At 47.9% G+C, this 19,934-nt stretch overlaps 1 protein-coding gene across 3 annotated transcripts in view; it reads right to left on the bottom strand.

The window, feature by feature from the left end:
• Positions 1-19,934, bottom strand: part of MEF2B (myocyte enhancer factor 2B) — a 533,283-nt gene that overhangs the window by 431,408 nt on the left and 81,941 nt on the right. The window contains exon 1 of one of the 3 annotated variants that reach the window (XM_069649128.1): positions 3,329-3,472. The exons of the other annotated variants lie outside the window; for them this stretch is intronic. The gene's annotated coding sequence lies outside the window, so the exon portion shown is untranslated. Of the gene's footprint in view, positions 1-3,328; positions 3,473-19,934 lie in introns of those variants that run through there. 3 annotated transcript variants of the gene reach the window in all.

Raw genomic sequence — 19,934 nt, 5'->3', positions numbered from 1 at the left:
TGGAGACAGTGATCTTCTGGGGAAGGAGAGGAAAGGAAGAATACCTCTCAGGAGGTGGAGCTGGTAGCGTGACTTCTTAGAGACGTCAGAGATGTGAGGAGAGAAAGAGTGTGGAGTCAAAGATGACCCTGAGGTTTTTAGCCTCACAGGTAGGAGCAGGAAGAGTGCCAAGAGAGGCCAGCCAGAGAGCGGCGGGAAAGGAGGGAGCGTGTGTGCCGATGAGGAGAATCTCAATCTTACTGGCATTAAGGCAGAGATCATTGGCGGCACACCACTCCTGGATAGCAGACAGAAAGTTAGAGATGAGAGAAGGAGAAGAGGTGGCTGAAGGGAGCCTGCAAAAGGAGCTGAGTGTCATGCGCATAGCACTGAAAGTTGGAGCAGAGAGCGGCAATGCGGTGGGATAGGGAAGCAAGACCATGACAGCTAAGCTAGTCTCTGACAGTGAAGCAAGGCAATGGCATTGAGGCCAGGCTCTGCTGGTGAAGCAAGACCATGGCAGCTAGGCCAGGCTCTGACAGTGAATCAAGGCCATGGCACCAATGCCAGGCTCTGACAGTGAAGCAAGGCCATGGCAGCAAGGCCAGGCTCTGCTAGTGAATCAAGACCATGCCAGCAAGGCTAGGCTCTGACATTGAATCAAGGCCATGGCAGCGAGGCCAGCCTCTGGCATTGAAGCAAGGCCATGGCAGCGAGACCAGGCTCTGACAGTGAAGCAAGGCTATGGCATTGAGGCCAGACTCTGATAGTGAAGCAAGACCTTGGCAGCTAGGCTAGGCTCTGACAGTGTAGCAAGACCCTGACAGCGAGTCCAGGCTCTCACAGTGAAGCAAGCCCATGGCAGCAATGCCAGGCTCTGGCACTGAAGCAAGACCATGGCAGCTAGGCTAGGCTCTGACATTGAAGCAAGGCCAGAGCAACAAGGCCAGCCTCTGACAGTGTAGCAAGACCATGGCAGCGAGGCCAGGCTCTGACAGCGAAGCAAGACCATGACAGAGAGTCCAGGTTCTGACAGTGAAGCAAGACCATGACAGCGAGTCCAGGCTCTGACAGTGCGACAAAGCCATGGCAGGGAGGTCAGGTCCATGGCAGCAAGGCTAGGTTCTGACAGTGAAGCAAGGCCATTCAGCGAGGCCTGGCTCTGACAGTAAAGCAATGCCATGGCAGCGAAGCCAGGCTCTGGCACTGAAGCAAGACCATGGCAGCTAGGCTAGGCTCTGCCAGTGAAGCAAGGCCAGAGCAACGAGGCCAGCCTCTGATAGTGACGCAAGACCATGGCAGCGAGGCCAGGCTCTGACAGCGAAGCAAGACCATGACACAGAGTCCAGGTTCTGACAGTGAAGCAAGACCATGACAGCGAGTCCAGGTTCTGGCAGTGCAACAAAGCCATGGCAGGGAGGTCAGGGCCATGGCAGGAAGGCTAGGTTCTGACAGTGAAGCAAGGTCAATTAAAACCGTCTTGGTTACTCCACTGCTAAAAAATCCCAATTAAAACCCAAAGGACCCGAGCAGCCTCAGGCCTATTACAAATTGTCAATTCCTCCTTAAGATCCTGGATAAACTTTCCTGTGTGCAATTTCAAGCATTTGTGGAAACTCATAACATCCTCCACGACAGACAATCTGGTTTTTGACCCTGCTATAACACTGAGCCAGCATAACTAGATCTACAATCACACGTGCTGGGAATCATTGAAATGAGCAAAGTGGGTATGTTGGTTCTTTCGGACCTGCCGGCAGCTTTCGATATGGTGGAACAGCTCCCACATTCCGTTTGTCACCTGGGACTTTGTTCTGAGGAGGCGGCCGACTGGTTCCATTCTTTTCTATCTGAACGTGAATCCAAAATCTAGTTAGGATCGGCCCACTCTCTATCGAACCCCATCTGGTGCAGAGACCCTGAAGGGGCCAGTCTATCTCCCATTTTGTTTAATCTATACACCAGGTCGCTCTAGCGATTATTATCACCAGGCTCGATTAATGTAATTCCCTACTGATTGGAGCTTCAAGCTCCAGCTTAAAAAAATGGCAAGTATTACAAAATGATGCAGTACGCATCGTTAAAAATGTCTCAAGGCTTGTTAACATCTCAAAGCACAGACAAAACCTTCACTGGCTTCCCATCAAGGAAAGAATTAAGTTTAAGACCGGAACTATGATCCACAAATGTATTTTTGGACAGGAAGATGCTTACTGAAAAAAACATCTATTACTCAATATTGTCTGCTCAGAACCCTCCACTCCACTAACAAAAGGCAGATCAGCTGCCCTGACCACAAACACACAAACAGACTTGGAAGTTCCTTTGTAGTGAAAGCAGCCACTTTCTGGAACTCACTTCTTGCTACCTTTTTTTAACAAATACTTTATTTTTGCATTTATCAACAATAACAAACAACCCAACATGCAGTCCGATTCTCCCCCAGGACCCTTCCACCCCAAAGTGTACACAATTCCAAGCAGTGCATAGGTATCAATCTCAATTGTATAAATATAAGATAACACTACCAGCTCTTTGCCTTTTTGTTAGTCTACAATAGTAATCAAGTATTGAACACAAGGGCCCTAAACTTCTCGGGGACGCACATGCAAGGGAAGGGTCCTAATAAACGCAGTTTCAGTATCATGACAGTAGGCAACATCTTGGAGCCACAGTTGACACTGGGGGGCGTCCTTTCCACAGGCCATGGCCACTCTCATATGCGCTAGTACTAAAAGCAGTGCTTCTAGTCGCCTTACTGCAGGTTATAGGGGCCTTGTGCATCCCAATAGTGCTGCAAATAGATTCATTTCCAGTGGTTCCCCAGCCATCAATGTAATCTTGTTCAGCACCTCCGAACAGAACTGACGGGCCCTCAGGCATTCCCACGCTGGGGTGTGGTTGCATCTAACACATACATCCGGAGTGGTGGGGAAGTGTTTGTGTAGCCTGGCTGGGGTTTGGTACACCTGATGTACAAAGTTAAAATGTGTATGTTTATACCTGGAATTAAGGGAGACCTTCTGGGACTGCTTCAGTATATCAGCCCTGTATTCTTCTTCGATCGAGTCTCCCAGGGTTATTTCCCACTTTCTCTTCGGGGTTTCTGTCCCCCCCTGTCCCGTCTGCCATCAGATCGCTATAGACCCGTGAAATCAACCGGCCCTCCCCTTGTGACTGAATCACCCTGTTGGGTGTCCTGACCCACGTTTGAGCTATCATGCTGCAACATTTGGTGCTGTGGGCTTAGAAAATCCAAGATGGCCAAAAAGCCCACATGTGCGCCAGAATCCAGGAGAACCACGCAGTTTGCGCGTACATCAAAATGGTTGCCTAACTTGCCACCCACCAGTGCGAGCATGATGGGCCAGGGTGCCATGAGTGGAATGGGTGCCAAAGGTAAAACAGCAGCACTTGTTAAAAAAAAAAAAAACGCTTTAAAATTACCTTTGGTTTCTCTGAATGCCAGCTCAAAATGCCTATTTTCAAACATTGCAACACATCCAAAAATCTCACTGAACACCAGCGGACATCTGGCAGAATGAAGTATGTGTGCATACAAAATCTGAGAAGATGAAGAGCCCAAAACAATGTTCATAACAAAACTGGCTGAGCTATGCATGTCAGCAGCCTAACTGAAACTGGATTAAAACCACCAAAATCGAAATGTTTAAATTAACTGAGTGACCTACTTTTGAGTGTCACATAGTTTGTAACTGTTAACATGTCATAGTGTTGATCTTAGAATCAGCATTCTAGCTGCATATGTAAAAATTGTATTGACTTAAACTGGGGATCAAAAAGTGACATTTTGGCTGAAACCTGGCTTAATGAAACTGAATTCTGCCTGACATCTACCCCCACAGGAGTTAAAACCTGCTCAGCCACTCTTCCCCTTGCCAAAAGGAGTTGTCACCTCTCTGATTAGATTAGGGGTGGAGCAGCTGGGGACTATAGGGAGGTGAACAAAGGCCTGTCCTGGACTCAGGCAAATGTTATATTGGGGGCGTCGTAAAAGTGGCTTCCTCTTGGGAGAAGTGGGAGGAGAAGTGCCTCTGGGAGCCACCCGAGCTGGAGGCGGGGACAGGCAGAAGCTACCCCCATGTGCTTTGGAACCTAAACCACACCCATCTGGGCCAGAGCATAATTTTAAAAAGATAGATAACTCATAGTGCGGACTTGTCAGAATTATATAAGTAATATCATTATTTTTGTGATTTTTCTGTGAACATTTTTTTGAGATGCGTTAGGACCCTGTGGTGTATTCTGGCGGTTGCTAGCGGAAAATAGGGTCTCACTCCAAATGTCTGCATGTTAAAAATCTGACACTTCATCAATTCATGTCCATACTCCTTGCGCACATGTGTGTAAATTTGGGTAAATGTCCGATATTGCAAAACCAGTTAAAAAGCGCAAAATGTTGTCATTTTTTAATGCAAGCCCCCAGGAAGATCAGAGGCGGACAATCATGGACCATAAGGAATATATAATGTGCACATGTAATTTCAACAAACTGTATATCTGGGAAGGATGTATTTGAATCAAATATAGATTTGTGGGCAAACTGACCAGGGGAGGATCCTCTGACCCATAAACCCTACAGCATCACTCTGACTCACATTTCCTTCCCCCAATCATGGGAGATGGGAGAATTGGGCCAATGACAAGTAGAGAGGGGCAGGCTTAGCTAGGCCCAGGCACACACCCATTTTCAAAACACTTAAAAAGAGACTGCTGGGACAGGTAGAGAGATTCAAATCCAGTTGCTGCGGAGCGTTTTGCCGGACCACACTGTTATGATGCCTACCTCCAAGGAGCCAGGTCCGACCCAGCAACCCCAGAGGCAGGCATCATTTCCCCCTGGGGAGTGCCAGCGGGCCCAAGCTGGGGCCCTTTGGACGCAGTCCTGGCGCCTTAGGCGCTAGGCTCATGTTGGACCCCTGTCCTGGCGCCTTAGGCGCCAGGCTCATAAAGCTAGACATGTGTTCAAGTGTTTTAATATGCACTTACCTGATGCAGACCATGCTGCTACATCCAGGCCCTCTTGAGGCCTGAATGGAACTACTTTACCTGTGGGACTACTTTCCACCCGGGTGTGGTCGGGGAAGGATACATACCTGATCGGTGGAAGGATACACACTGGGAACTTCTTCCAAAGCTATTTAAACCACACCCGATCAGCAACTCACGCTTTGCGTTGTTCTGCTTCTCGCAGCTGGACGCTCACCGTGTCAGCTCCTGCATCTGGACCTCAGCCACGCCTGTCAGTATCCTGGGTCACCTGTAAAGGGAGACAAAAGACCTTACCTGCTAAATCAGCACCACGGAGACATCACACCGACGATCCTGAAAAGGAAGACATCATTTTTAAAAGCATTTCGCTACGATCGCTGCAGCGCTGCATTTCACTCACCTATCCTGGACGCCTCCATCTTCAGCAGCGATCATCCGGATCCACAGCCACTTCCCTGAGCCTAGAGAGAAAAAGACAAGAACAAGGTGAGAGAAGGAAAGGAATAGGAAAAGCTCAGTTTCCTTCTAAGATTTATCTGTTGGGTCATTCCCATTTCATTTCGGGTCTTGCCGCTTCCAGGCATTTTCCGGACCCCGGCCCCCATGGGGAAAAAAGACAAAGACATTGAATGAGCGAATGCAAAGACATTACCCGAGCACTCATCCAGAACTTACCCGTCATTTACTGGAACTGCACGTTTCACTTCGGGTCGGCGCCATATCTCCGGCATTCCGAACCCCGGCCCCTAAGGGGAAAAAGACATAAGCATTAGCGCTTGCTGCAACAAGACAATGAACATTATTATTAAGCTTGGACTTTTGAACTTGCAGCAGAACTTTTACAGCGCCTTACCTGAATAGTCAAGCTTACCTGAACTCCCATCAATCCTCAATCCAGTGAAGTAACTGGGTTTCAACGCGCCCCTGCATCAGAAGCAGGATGGAGAGCTCATCCTTCCTGACCCTAAGGTGAGACTTCACAGGGAATCGTGGAAGGGTATCGTGGAGGGTTGGAGGAGAGTGGGAGGCTTGAGCATAACTCAGTCAGTAGGTAATACTCCCTTTTCACGGACAGGGGAATATTCTTGAGAGCCAGAGAGGCCAGAGTAGAGGGGCCCTTCCTGTCCATCTTCAGGGTCCTGCGCTTCACCATTGAAGAAGCACCAGCACTCGAAGCCAGACCTGCGCCTCCGTGGGAATCAGGTGAGCGTTACAGAACACGAAGCCTAAACACAATTTCCCACCCGGGCGCTATGGAGACTTCCGAGACTGACCAGCTGGCCCAGCTTTTGGGGGAATTGCGGGCAGAGGCGCACTCAGCCCGCCAGGAGACTAAGGCTCTCAAAAGAGGACTGATCCTATCCAAGGAAAGAACAGATGACCTAGCCAAAAGGTTATTACAGGCCCAGGCAGGGCACACTCCTTTACCTAATTCTGGAGACATTTCCACATCAATGGGTTTGAATAACCCGGTACAAATCAATCTACCTGGACACATGCCTTTCGCCCCGCCTGAACATTTTGCGGGGGATCCCAAGAAATATGCCGTCTTTATGAACCAATGTCGTTTACACTTTCTATGCAGACCCGGAGCCTTCCCTAACGACCAGACCAAGGTAGCCTTTATACTATCTTACCTCAGTGGCAGTGCTGCCGATTGGTCTATTCCATTGGTAAATCAGGATGATCACATTCTCCAGAATTTTCAGGGCTTCCAGGCCAGCATGGAAAGATTGTTCGCTCGACACTCTCAAGGACAGGCCCTTGATAACGAACTGCTATCCTTCCGACAAGGTAATAAGGATCTTCTGCCCTACATTGCCACCTTTAACAGACTGGTTTTGGAAACTGGATGGCCAGAAAACAAAAGGATCACATTGTTTCATCGAGGCCTGCGCGGAGAGCTTAAGGATGTTCTAGCTCAGATAGTAAACCCACCCCAGGTCTGCGCAGACTACATAGACTTGGTGGTTCAACTTGATCACAGACTTCAAAACAGAAAAGCAGATCGGTTCAAGTACGAAACCCGAATACCGATCAAAACCCATGCTAACTCCAAGAGTACCGACGCATCCAAACCTATGCAAATCGGTGGTGTTAAAGGACCATTAACGCAGAAAGAACGAGAGAGAAGGCGGCAAATGCAACATTGCTGTATTGCGGGACTTCCGGTCACTTTCTTCGAAATTGTCAAGTTAAACCACCTAAGAAGGTGGTTGGAGCTACTGATACCGAATTATTGACACCTGATTCGGGAAACGACCTAGCCCGACAAGCGTAGGGGTCCGCTTGCCAAGCTTGAAAACAAACTCTTTGACCTCGCATTTTGTCATGCGAATGGTGCTCGTGGACCCAAAACAGCCTCAGCAGTTGCATGCTATAAAAGCATACGTCGACAGTGGAGCTATTGGAAATTACATAGACCGTGAATTGGCTTCTAGGATTAAGCTTCCTCTCCGCCCGAAAGTAACCCAAGATGTCATTACTACAGTAGATGGAACCGAAATAGCCTCAGGGCCTGTAACGCATTCCACTGTTGAAGTGACACTGGTGGGTCAGGACGGACATCGGGAAGCAATCGTGTTTGATGTGATCAAGGCCCCACAATTTCAAGTAATTCTTGGAATTCCTTGGTTAGAAACACATAATCCCAGAATTGACTGGCGAGCAAAGAAGATAAGTTTTCCTGATTGCGAACCAACTTGTTATCCAAGAAATCCAGCTATGGGTCTAGCCTCAGAAACTTCCACCCCTCTACAGTTACTGTCAGAATACCAAGAATTCCAAGACGTTTTTCAGAAAGAACAGGCTAACACGTTACCTCCCCATCGGTCTTATGATTGCCAAATCGATCTGGTACCCAATGCTCAACTACCTTGTAGTAGGATTTATGCTCTTACGGAACCTGAGAACCTGCATTTGCGTCAGTATTTAGATCAGTACCTAGCCAATGGTTTTATTCGCCCGTCCAAGTCTCCTGTCTCTTCAGCTCTGTTCTTCGTGCCGATAAAAGAGGGCGACCTTAGAACGTGTATAGACTATCGCGCCCTAAATCAAATAACGATTAAGAATCGTTATCCTCTGCCCTTGATCCCTGAGCTTATCGACCAGGTGAAAGACGCTTGTGTGTACACCAAGTTAGATCTCCGAGGAGCTTATCACCTGGTGCGTATAAAAGAAGGCGACGAATGGAAGACTGCATTCCGCACCGAGTTTGGGCTCTTTGAATATCAGGTGATGCCCTTCGGTTTGTGCAATGCACCTGACGCCTTTCAGTACTTTATGAATGATGTTCTTCGGGAACTTATCGATGTCTGTATCATTGTTTACATTGACAACATCCTGGTGTACTCTTCTTCAGAATCGGATCACAGAAAACATGTTAGGGCAGTTCTTGAGAAATTGCGCCAGCACAGACTATTTGCAAAACTCGAAAAATGCGTTTTTCATACCACAGAAGTTGAGTTTCTCGGATTCATCCTGACACCTCAAGGAGTCCGAATGGACTCGCGAAAGGTGGACGCCATCCTCAAATGGCCATCTCCTAGCTCGGTGAAGGGAGTTCAGAGCATGCTCGGCTTTGCCAATTTCTATCGAAGATTCATCCCGGAATTTTCCCGAACAGTCCAACCCATCACAGATCTCCTAAAGAAAAACAAACGCTTCGAATGGACTCTTGAGGCCGAACAAGACTTTCAGGACCTGAAAACCAAATTCACCTCTGCACCTGTATTGAAGCACCCGCACCCAGATCTCCCGTACATTGTGGAAACCGACGAATCCAGTTCGGCCATGGGAGCTGTTCTTTCGCAAAGAGACCCAAAAACTAACCAACTACACCCAGTGGCCTTTTGGTCCAGAAAATTTTCTCCTCCTGAAATCAACTACGCAATTACCGATAAAGAGTTACTGGCCATCAAATCTGCTTTCAAGGCTTGCCGTCACTACCTTCTCGGGGCAAGACACACCATCACCGTAATTACGGACCACAGAAACTTACAGTATTTAAAGACGGCCAGAGCTCAATCTTCACGACAACTCCGATGGGCTCTATTCTTCGCGGAATTTGATTTTGTAATTACCTATCGCCCTGGCTGCAAGAATGGAAAAGCGGACGCCTTATCCCGGATTGGCATGGAAGAACCTAATTCGAGCTTAGAACCTGTGCCTATCATACCTGAGCAAAGAATCTTGGGCTTAACTTCATTGCAAACTATTGAGGACATCCAAACGCAAGTAAAACAACTTCTAGACTCTTCAACCTTACTGGAATGGAGTCAAAAGGGTCCTCATTACACCGTTAAGGATGACTTACCCTACTTCCAGGAGCGGTTGTTTCTGCCAAGTAAAGAATTGCAAGAACTTGTTATTGCCCATCATCATGAATCTTTAATGGAAGGACACCCTGGTATCGCTAAAACGGAGGAAAAAATCAAACGCCACTTCTGGTGGCCTTCTTGGAGAAAAGACATAAAGTCTTTTGTTCTGTCTTGCGGAATTTGCGCCCAAAACAAAGCTCAAAAGAAAAGGCCAGCCGGCCTACTTCAACCCTTGGATATTCCACCGGCACCTTGGCACACCCTGTCAATGGACTTTATAACCGACCTGCCTCCTTGTGCTGGTTACAACACAATCCTTGTAATTGTGGACCTATTCTCCAAAATGGCCCACTTTATCCCTTTAAAAGGTTTGCCTTCAGCTTCCACCTTGGCCAAGGAATTCCTGGAGAATATAGTTCGCATACATGGTTTCCCTTCCGTATTAGTCTCGGATCGTGGAAGTCAATTTATCTCCCATTTTTGGAAGAGGTGTTGCCGATTAGCACAAATAGATGTGCGGGAATCCACCAGCCACCACCCCCAGAACGACGGACAAACCGAGAGAACCAATCAGACTCTCAAGCAATATCTTCGGTGCATGTTACACCAATCTGAGTTGAATTGGAAAGACATTCTTTGGATCGCAGAATATGCATACAACAACTCAGTGCATTCCGGAACCGGACAAACCCCTTTTTATACTTTGTATGGTCACCATCCTCGGACCTCTGACCTAGATCCACCTCTGACCCTGGAAATGCCCGCAGTAAATCATCTGCATTTCACAATAACCCGAGCCTTCAAAGAAGCTGCAAGTCATTTACAGCAAGCCAAGAAAAAGTATAAAGAAAACGCTGATTTGCACCGAAGTAAAACTCCTCCTTACCAAGTAGGAGACCAGGTATGGCTAGCAACTAAACATTTACCCCTCAAGGGCCCGCGAACCTTCAATCCCAGATTCATAGGACCTTACCCCATCAAGGCTATAATCAACCCAGTGGCCTTTAAACTGGATCTACCGTCCAACATGCGTATTCATCCAGTTTTTCATGCATCACTTTTGAAGCCAGTACAACCAGGAACCCGATTGTCCAAGCCTCCAGATCCAGTTCAAATTGAAGGGGAATTAGAATTCGAAGTTAAAGACATTTTAGACTCCAAGGTGGTAAAGTCGAAACTCTTCTATCTTGTTGACTGGAAGGGATATGGACCTCAGGAGAGATCGTGGGAGCCTAGTAACCATGTCCACGCACCTCGATTAGTACAAAGGTTTCACCAGAGATTTCCGAACAAGCCAAAACCCCCGGAGGAAAGAACCTTGGGAGGGGCCTTGAGGGGGGGGGGGGTACTGTCATGATGCCTACCTCCAAGGAGCCAGGTCCGACCCAGCAACCCCAGAGGCAGGCATCATTTCCCCCAGGGGAGTGCCAGCGGGCCCAAGCTGAGGCCCTTTGGACGCAGTCCTGGCGCCTTAGGCGCCAGGCTCATGTTGGACCCCTGTCCTGGAGCCTTAGGCGCCAGGCTCATAAAGCTAGACATGTGTTCAAGTGTTTTAATGTGCACTTACCTGATGCAGACCATGCTGCTACATCCAGGCCCTCTTGAGGCCTGAATGGAACTACTTTACCTGTGGGACTACTTTCCACCCGGGTGTGGTCGGGGAAGGATACATACCTGATCGGTGGAAGGATACACACTGGGAACTTCTTCCAAAGCTATTTAAACCACACCCGATCAGCAACTCACGCTTCGCGTTGTTCTGCTCCTCGCAGCTGGACGCTCACCGTGTCAACTCCTGCATCTGGACCTCAGCCTCGCCTGTCAGTATCCTGGGTCACCTGCAAAGGGAGACAAAAGACCTTACCTGCTAAATCAGCACCACGGAGACATCACACCGACGATCCTGAAAAGGAAGACATCATTTTTAAAAGCATTTCGCTACGATCGCTGCAGCGCTGCATTTCACTCACCTATCCTGGACGCCTCCATCTTCAGCAGCGATCATCCGGATCCACAGCCACTTCCCTGAGCCTAGAGAGAAAAAGACAAGAACAAGGTGAGAGAAGGAAAGGAATAGGAAAAGCTCAGTTTCCTTCTAAGACTTACCTGTTTGGTCATTCCCATTTCATTTCGGGTCTTGCCGCTTCCAGGCATTTTCTGGACCCCGGCCCCTATGGGGAAAAAAGACAAAGACATTGAATGAGCGAATGCAAAGACATTACCCGAGCGCTCATCCAGAACTTACCCGTCATTTACTGGAACTGCACGTTTCACTTCGGGTCGGCGCCATATCTCCGGCATTCCGAACCCCGGCCCCTAAGGGGAAAAAGACATAAGCATTAGCGCTTGCTGCAACAAGACAATGAACATTATTATTAAGCTTGGACTTTTGAACTTGCAGCAGAACTTTTACAGCGCCTTACCTGAATAGTCAAGCTTACCTGAACTCCCATCAATCCTCAATCCAGTGAAGTAACTGGGTTTCAACGCGCCCCTGCATCAGAAGCAGGATGGAGAGTTCATCCTTCCTGACCCTAAGGTGAGACTTCACGGGGAATCGTGGAAGGGTATCGTGGAGGGTTGGAGGAGAGTGGGAGGCTTGAGCATAACTCAGTCAGTAGGTAATACTCCCTTTTCACGCAGAGGGGAATATTCCTGCGAGCCAGAGAAGCCAGAGTAGAGGGGCCCTTCCTGTCCATCTTCAGGGTCCTGCGCTTCACCATTGAAGAAGCACCAGCACTCGAAGCCAGACCTGCGCCTCCGTGGGAATCAGGTGAGCGTTACACACACAACATCCAGAAGATACCAGTTCCAGACTGACTCCAGCTACATACTCCAGAACCTAGAACTTATACTTTAGAACCTAAATCAGAGGCCTAAAACCACAAGCTGAGTTCTCTGCAGCAGGCCTCAAATCACTGCAAGCTACTCACAGCCGGGTGAGCTGCTTGAATCCCTTGCTAAGAACTTCTGCCAGGACCAGTGCAGAGATCCAGGAGCCGTGCAGAGACCGCTGTATCCGGACAGACCAGACCAGTGCCAGACCCGAACAGACCAGACCGTGCAGAACCGCAGACCCAGAGACCAGATCGCTGTGAAGTGCCGCTAGCCTGATTGATCAGATCCGTGACGAGACCCAGTCCTTCCAAATATATTGTGAGTACAGTTAGGACGGGGCAAAACCAAATCTCTTAGTTTAAAGTAATATAATTCAATCTATTTAACCTAAGTAGAACTGCCTCCTAACTGTCACCTGTCATTTGTAAAGCTGCACCACTGTCATTTGTCAATTCTGCAGCTGCAAAGCTGTCACCTGTCATTTTAAGTTTACTTTAAATCCGAAAAATTACCTTTACAAAATCATTCATATCTCTGGAACCGTTTGGGCTACGAACTTGGTTTAACTTTCCTCTGAAAGCTTAGAATCTCAGCTTTCCAACAAGCCTAGAACTGACTTGCTTTCTTATACTTTTTCCGCAATCACGATTCACGCACTCGCAAATTTTACCGCGATTTGCGATTTGGTTAAAAATCCAGCCACGTGTAACCATCAGCAGTCATTTCTTTCCTTGCTAAAAATTCGATTGCCTTTTAATCACCATCTCTGAATCATTGCTAATGTGAGCCTGAACTCATCCCAAGTATCTCTCACTCACCCTGAACCTCCTAAAGGGAATTAAAAGCATTTTCAGCATATTTCTCACTTCATTGCCACCACATTCAAAGCACTTGGGCCTGTGTTTTAAAACTCATACCGGTTTTCTCTAAGCTTGCTGGGGGGGGAACTGAATTTCGTATTGTATTTGATTGCATTCCTGAGAACTGTGTGCTCCTCTTTCCATCTACTTCCATGTCTTACATTGCATAGGGGAGTGGGGTGAGTTGCCAGAGAAAAAGTGATTATATTATCTTTTGCTAAAATCATCTCAAGTATTTCTGTACTGCCTTTTATTCCTCATTGCTTTTCCCTTGAAATCATAAAAGTATTTTTGCTACTTGATCCATCCTATACTAACTCCTCATTGATTATAAAGAAGTGTGCTAGTGTCAGATTACCCATTGTTGATTAACATTATATTTATAAGGGCGATATTGATTATTAATTTATTATAAAAGCGTGGTATCTATATTTTGTCTTATTTCTCAAATAAACCTTTTAAACTTGCAAAACAGAACTACTTCTTGGCTCAGTGGGGTCAGGGGGATTCTAAGAGAGGGGTGTTATATAGGGGTAGTCATCCAGAACTCATGAACTGGACATAAAGATATATCAATAAGGGTTTCCATTCAGTATCCCAGACTAGGCATTGACTTAGCTGTAGTGTTGAATTGAATCTTCTTACAACCCCGTGCAGTAGAAGCCACACCGGTGGTTGTGCAGGGAATGAGGTAAAGAAAGCCTTGAAAGTGTAACAGAGCTGAAAATACAGGAAAACATGAAGCACTGAGTCACGTACCTGCTCCTTTACTTGTTGAAATGTGAGGAAGACCCCATCCACAAACAGGTCACCCAGGGTCTCTATTCCTAGCTTACCTGCCCATTGCAAACATACCCGTTCACTCGTTATGGCCAGTCCGGGAATGTGCTTTGCTGGTACAAGAGGTGAGTACATGCTGAAGATGCCACCACTCCCTGTCATCTTCCTCCATATTGCGTATTTGATCAGAACCACATTTAGCGTGTTGGGTGGGACTTGGAGGTCCCCAATGATTACTGCTCATAATAAGCTGGGGCCATCAATGCCCCTTAAACCTGGACATGCGGTCATGCAATGTGTGTGGCAAACCAGTGTCCCAGGAATTGTGCCTGTGCTGCCCAGTAGTAACGTTTGAGATCTGGTAAAGCTAAGCCTCCTTTTGTCATTGGCTGAACAAGCATTGTATAGGCTACTCTTGCTGGTTTCCCTGCCCACAGCAGATCTAGGATCAATCGTCGCAAGCGCCAAAAGAAGCCGCTAGAATACAGCAAGGGGACATTAACAAAAGGTACAATAGTTTAGGAAGTATAATCCTCTTGACAATGGATATGCACCCCAGGAGCATGAGTGGAAGGTGTCGCCCCTCGATATCTTTTCGCTGAGCCCTTCAATGGTCTTCCCGTAGTTATCGAGAAACAGTTCTTCACGATTGCGGGTTAGCATCACCCCTAGGTACCGAACGCCGGAGACTCCCACCTAAGATCAAATTCGTCTTGGTATACTCTGGTTTCTGTCGTGAGGGGGAACACCACAGACTTACTGTGATTAATCTTAAGACCATAGAAGACCCCAAATCTGAGGACCTCTCATATCACTGGGTTTAAATTGGTCTCTGGGTCGCAAATGAAGAGTGCCACATCATCAACATACAACGATATGATCAGTTTGTGTGGTCCCAGACTGAGACCCCTCCCGATTTGTCATTCTCTTAAGCCTGCGGCAAACGGTTAAATGGCAAGGGCAAACAGTATCACTGACAGAGGACACCCCTGCCTGGTCCCTCTTCTCATGTTAAAGTGTGCTAATCTTACTCACCCTATTATGATTTTTGATGAAGGGTTTGCATATAGGAGGGAGACCAATTTAATGAAGTGGGACCCCAAACCTAGTTTTTGTAATACTGCAAAATGTTAGGGCCATTCGACTGAGTCAAAGGCCTTTTCGGCATCCAGAAGGACAGCGACTGCCTGGGTCGAAGGGGCCAATGCCTCGATGATCCCAAAAAAACGGCGGAGTCCAAACGTGGTGTTACATCCGGGGACGAAACCTGCCTGATCCGCTAGTACAAGACCGGGCATTAATGGGAGTAGCCTTCGGGCCAAGATTTTACCAAAGATCTTACTGTCAACATTTATTAGGGAGATTGGCATATACGAGGCACAATCCTTGGGAGGCTACCCAGGTGTATGTAGCAATACCACATTTGCTTCACGCATCGTGGGGGGAGAGAGTCCCTCTTGTGGTCCTCTCTTTATAGACTCGGAGAAGGAGTGGTGCCAGAGTAGGGGCGAAGGCCTCGTAAAATTCCCCCGTTAACCTGTACTGGTGATTTGGACCACAGGAGTTTTTTAATCGCTCCTAAAATTTCATTTAGAGTTATCGATTTGAGGGATTCCCGCAGGTGTGCCTCCACCCAATATAATTAAGGGCATGGCTACCCCAAACTCTGGTCCGGGTCCGGGTCCCGCAAAAGGGCACTTACCGGGCCATTCCGACCTTGGAGGGCCTGATAATTCCCATTCGTGGGATCCAGACCCAGTACGTCCCCATTCGCATTTGAGCCCCCATAGGGCTCAATGGGAATGGGGAGAATGGTAACAACGGCCCTGTTAATAACGGGCCATTGCTGCCATCCGGTACTGCTCGCGGGTACCACTCTGCATGCCTGGTCTGTCCAGGCGTGCAGGGCGGCACCCACGAGCTTACTCAGAATGTTGCGGCGAGGTAACAGCGGCGCCGGTAGCACTACCGGCGCCATTGTTGCCTTACCGCAACACTCCCAGTGTCTTTTAAGGTATTGTGTAATCCTCCGAATCTTGGTGGGATTATTGCCCCCTCTTATAGTCCATGTTGCCACATTAAACCCCATCAACTCTTGGAACACCAAAGCAGCGAGGCCCAGATCTCCCCATCCAATTTGTTCTTTCCATAAGCAGGCGCTGCCTGTATCGTAGGATACAACAGCGGGGTGAACTGACGAGGACCGGACTCCCAACAACCATAATTACTCCTAAACCCCTCCACCACCACCCTTTGACGCCCGCCCCTCTCCCTGTCCCTGTATTCACCCTGATGCCCTTCCCCCATGGGCAACCCCCAACCCACCCGTTGACGCAACCCTACCTCTTAACCCATACCCCTTATACAGTGCGGAGCTCAGGAGCTAGTGCCCGGCCAAGTGCGCGGGCTCCCCTTCCAACTAATGTGTGTACGTATTTGAGGCGATTAGATCAGATAATTGAGGTGTGAACGGTCAATTTAGTGTTTGCAACGTTGCTTCCCCCAATATTACAAGTCATATGACATCAGCATGGGTCTCTTCCGTCTTGATCATCCCTACGGGATCTCGGGTTGTTCTGGGGGGTGCTCACCAATCTCATCAAGAAAGGAGCTCACTGCCTCCGGCGAGGCAAAGCATTGTGTCCTCCCTGCATGTTGGATCCAGAGCTTCGCTGGAAATAGCATGGAGTATGGGATGTCACAGTCCCCCAGACGCTCTTCACCCCTGCAAATGATCGCCGCTCCACCTGCACTGCCGCCGAGAAATCTGGATATATTTGGATTTTATCTCCATCGTACTGGAGTTCCCCCTTCTCACTGGCCAGCCGAAGGATTGTGTCACAATTAGGGGTGTACCGAAATTCGGCTTTGAGTAAGTATTCAGCCGAATTCCGGCTGAAAATCAGCTATTCGGTTTCGGACGAATACTTACTTGAATCAGCACTCTAAGCCGAAGTTACAACCCTAATCATTAACGTGCAGATGTTATAATTGCAAACTCATCAGTGTGTTTTACAAACGAATGATACACAGCGAGTGTGCACAATAGTGGTGCAGCTCAGCCTTGACCACAGGCACACATTGGGTGACTGACGTGTTTAGATTTCATCCCAGTGCCGGCACGGGATGTTTCCACTTCCTCTCGGTGTGGAGCAAGGCGAGATGTACAAATTGCGAATAGAAATGGGCAGACGCAAGACATGTTATTCTGTGTTCGTGCGCTGTGAGTGATGTGTGGGGGTTCCCAGCAATGTTCACTGCACACCGCCTGCCGGCTTTGGAATCATCTTATTAGACAATGAAACAAATACGCTGCTTTCCCACACAGTCCAATCACGCACTGCCCCAGCCCCTATCTGGCCCCTAACGCTGCCCACATGCCAACCAAATAGGCATCTTTCCAACGTCGGCACCACCTGCCACACTTCCTCCACCACCACACCCCTGACATTTAACTCCAAGCCCCTCACGTGATCCACCTCCATGTGTTGCTATACCAGACACACTGTTCATACCGCGCACTTAAGTCGATGCCCTGCAGTACCTGCACATATCACACAGACGGGAATATATGTCCTACGCACTCAGCATATCACGCACAAGAAACAGTGCCCTGCTATATACCTGTACAAATCACACCAAGTAACACACGCCCCAGTGTTGCCACTAACCACTCCTACATTTTCTCCAGATAGATGTTTCTGATGTATGGTTGAGAGTGCATTTAAACTTCCATGACCAGTTTGCAAAATGCTTTAATTTTAAAGTGTTTTGCAAATTAGTAATGGAAAGTTGGTCACTTGCAATTCATGGAACTGCGTCAGGTAACAGAAATGTATTGCACAATAGTGCGCCATTTCTAACGACGCTAGTAGACATGCACAAGTACTTCACTCATAGTACATTTCTAGTTTGTTCTGCTATGATACATGTAGGAACATATTTAATTCCCTCCAGACCTCTCCCACTCGTAAACGGCCACATCTGCAGCCTTTTTTTTCCTCAGTGAGCACCTGAATTTGCTTCGGTTTATACAATTCTCACTGGCATTTTTCCGATGTCCTTCCAGTTGCAAGCCAAAGCGGCAGGCCAGCTCTTACTATTAACAACACTGCTGAAAGGTGTGCAGCGCCTTCGCTACCATATGCAGCAAGTTTGATGTCGTTCATACTCCCCCTTTCAATGGTTCGGCAGCTTGTTACAGCTGCATCCGCAAGTGACAAAGGAAACAGCAGGCCGATATCAGCCAGTCTGAAATCAGCTGTTTGCGGCCTCTGATCTGCAGCAGACTGACTGTTGGGTTCCCCTGACACAGGCCGCCACCCCTCAGGTTTCTAATTGTGGTTGCTGCATGCTGATTAAGGGCCCTTGTGTCGTTTATAGCCTCCGGCGTAAATGGTGCAGGATTAACTGCCATCATGAATGTGCTTCTGCTTGTCAACAGTGTGGGGCTTTTGATATGGGTTGATGGTGATTAGAGTCTAATTGGGAAGAAGCATCATTCGTCACTAGCCAATAATTTTCTAGCTGCGAAGAGCCAATGATAATAATTCTGAGGACTGCTACTGCACAGCAAAATAATTCTTTCAAGAGGAACTGGAATGCCAAATAGTGTTTTCGCCTTTGTAAGGATGTAAAAACGGGTTGTATTTTGCATGTGTAGCTATTAGGGAGCCTATGTGTGTATCCAGGGCGTTCATGAACTTGGACGCAGCCGACCAAGAAATATCTATTAATGCACAAAAATACAAACTGCGCTGTTATTGAACAGTTTATTTTCTGATAATGTATTCCTTTCATGGTTTACACAAATATCTTTAGACAACAAAGAAGAGGAAATGCAAAATCGGATGGATGTACATATTTTAAAGGGTGTTTTTCATTTACAACCTGTTTTTCTTGTCTACATAACTTTATTTATTAAAAAGGCAACTATTCAGCACGTATTTGGCCCCGGCCGAATACTTGTCCAACTATTCGTTATACGGCTGAATACTTAAATCTACTATTCGGTACACCCCTAGTCACAATCTCTATAGTTTAGGAGGCACACAATGATAGTACAGGGGCTGCTCCTGGTATCGGACGAGCCGCAGGTATGCAGTGAGCTCTCTCCACCACAAACAATGGGGACGGTGCAGGCTCTCCGAACAGGTCTTTGCACATGGCCTCCACAAATTCTTCAATTATGGGTAGCCCTACCATTCTCTTACACCGACCAGGCAAATATTGTTGCAGCATGCTCTTCCCTCCAAATCTTCATTTTTAGCTGTTACCAATTTCACCTGGACCTCAAGCAATGACACTCTGGCGATAAGTGAGGTATTTCCGTCCTCTAGCCCAGATACCCTCTGCTCCACCTCATCCAGGCGGTCGCCATGTTTGTCCAGTCAGTGTTGTAGTAGGTCGACCTTGGAGGACAATAAGTTTAGCTTAGAGTCAAGACCTCCAATGCCTGCCTTTGATCTAGCAAGAAGAAGAGTGTAATAATACAGCAGGACACCACTTGTTGAACGCCTTCAATAACAGTGCAGCCTAGAGAAGGGGATAATCCTGTATGACCCACATGGAGGGACGGAAAGAGGGATTCAAGACTAGGACATACTACGACAACCAGGGCAGATTTCCCCAGTCGGGGGCGGTCACATTGCAGCTGCTGGGTCTGATAACCCCACTCACAGATGCACGCACCTGCCTAATTCTGGGACCGTGCTCAGCCGAAGTGCTGTATCCACACTGTGGAGGAGGGCGGACACCTCGGATTCCCGCTAGTACTCCTAGATAGACTGTGTCAGTGCCAGGGAACACGATCACCGAATATGGGGAAATCTGACAAAATGCAACAGAAACTTAATTTCGAAAGTGGACCCTCCGACAGGAAAACACAGATCTCAGTTCCAGGTGGAAACGTCCCAATCAACGGGGGAGTGTGATTCTGACCATGGAGCAAGGCTCCGACAGTGAAGCAAGACGATGGCAGCGAGGCCATTCTCTGATAATGCGGCAAGTCCCTGACAATGAACGATGGTCTGACAGTGAAGCCATTCTCTAAGAGTGAAGTGAGGCAGTGTCAGCAAAACAAGCCTGGGACATTGAGTCAAGGACCTGAAAGTAAAGCAGTGCTTCGACAGTCGAACAGGACCTG

This window comes from Ambystoma mexicanum, chromosome 1p (genome assembly GCF_040938575.1).
Source record: "Ambystoma mexicanum isolate Mex_15411 chromosome 1p, UKY_AmexF1_1, whole genome shotgun sequence".
Lineage (NCBI taxonomy): Eukaryota > Metazoa > Chordata > Amphibia > Caudata > Ambystomatidae > Ambystoma > Ambystoma mexicanum.
This window is presented reverse-complemented; position numbering and strand designations above follow the sequence as displayed.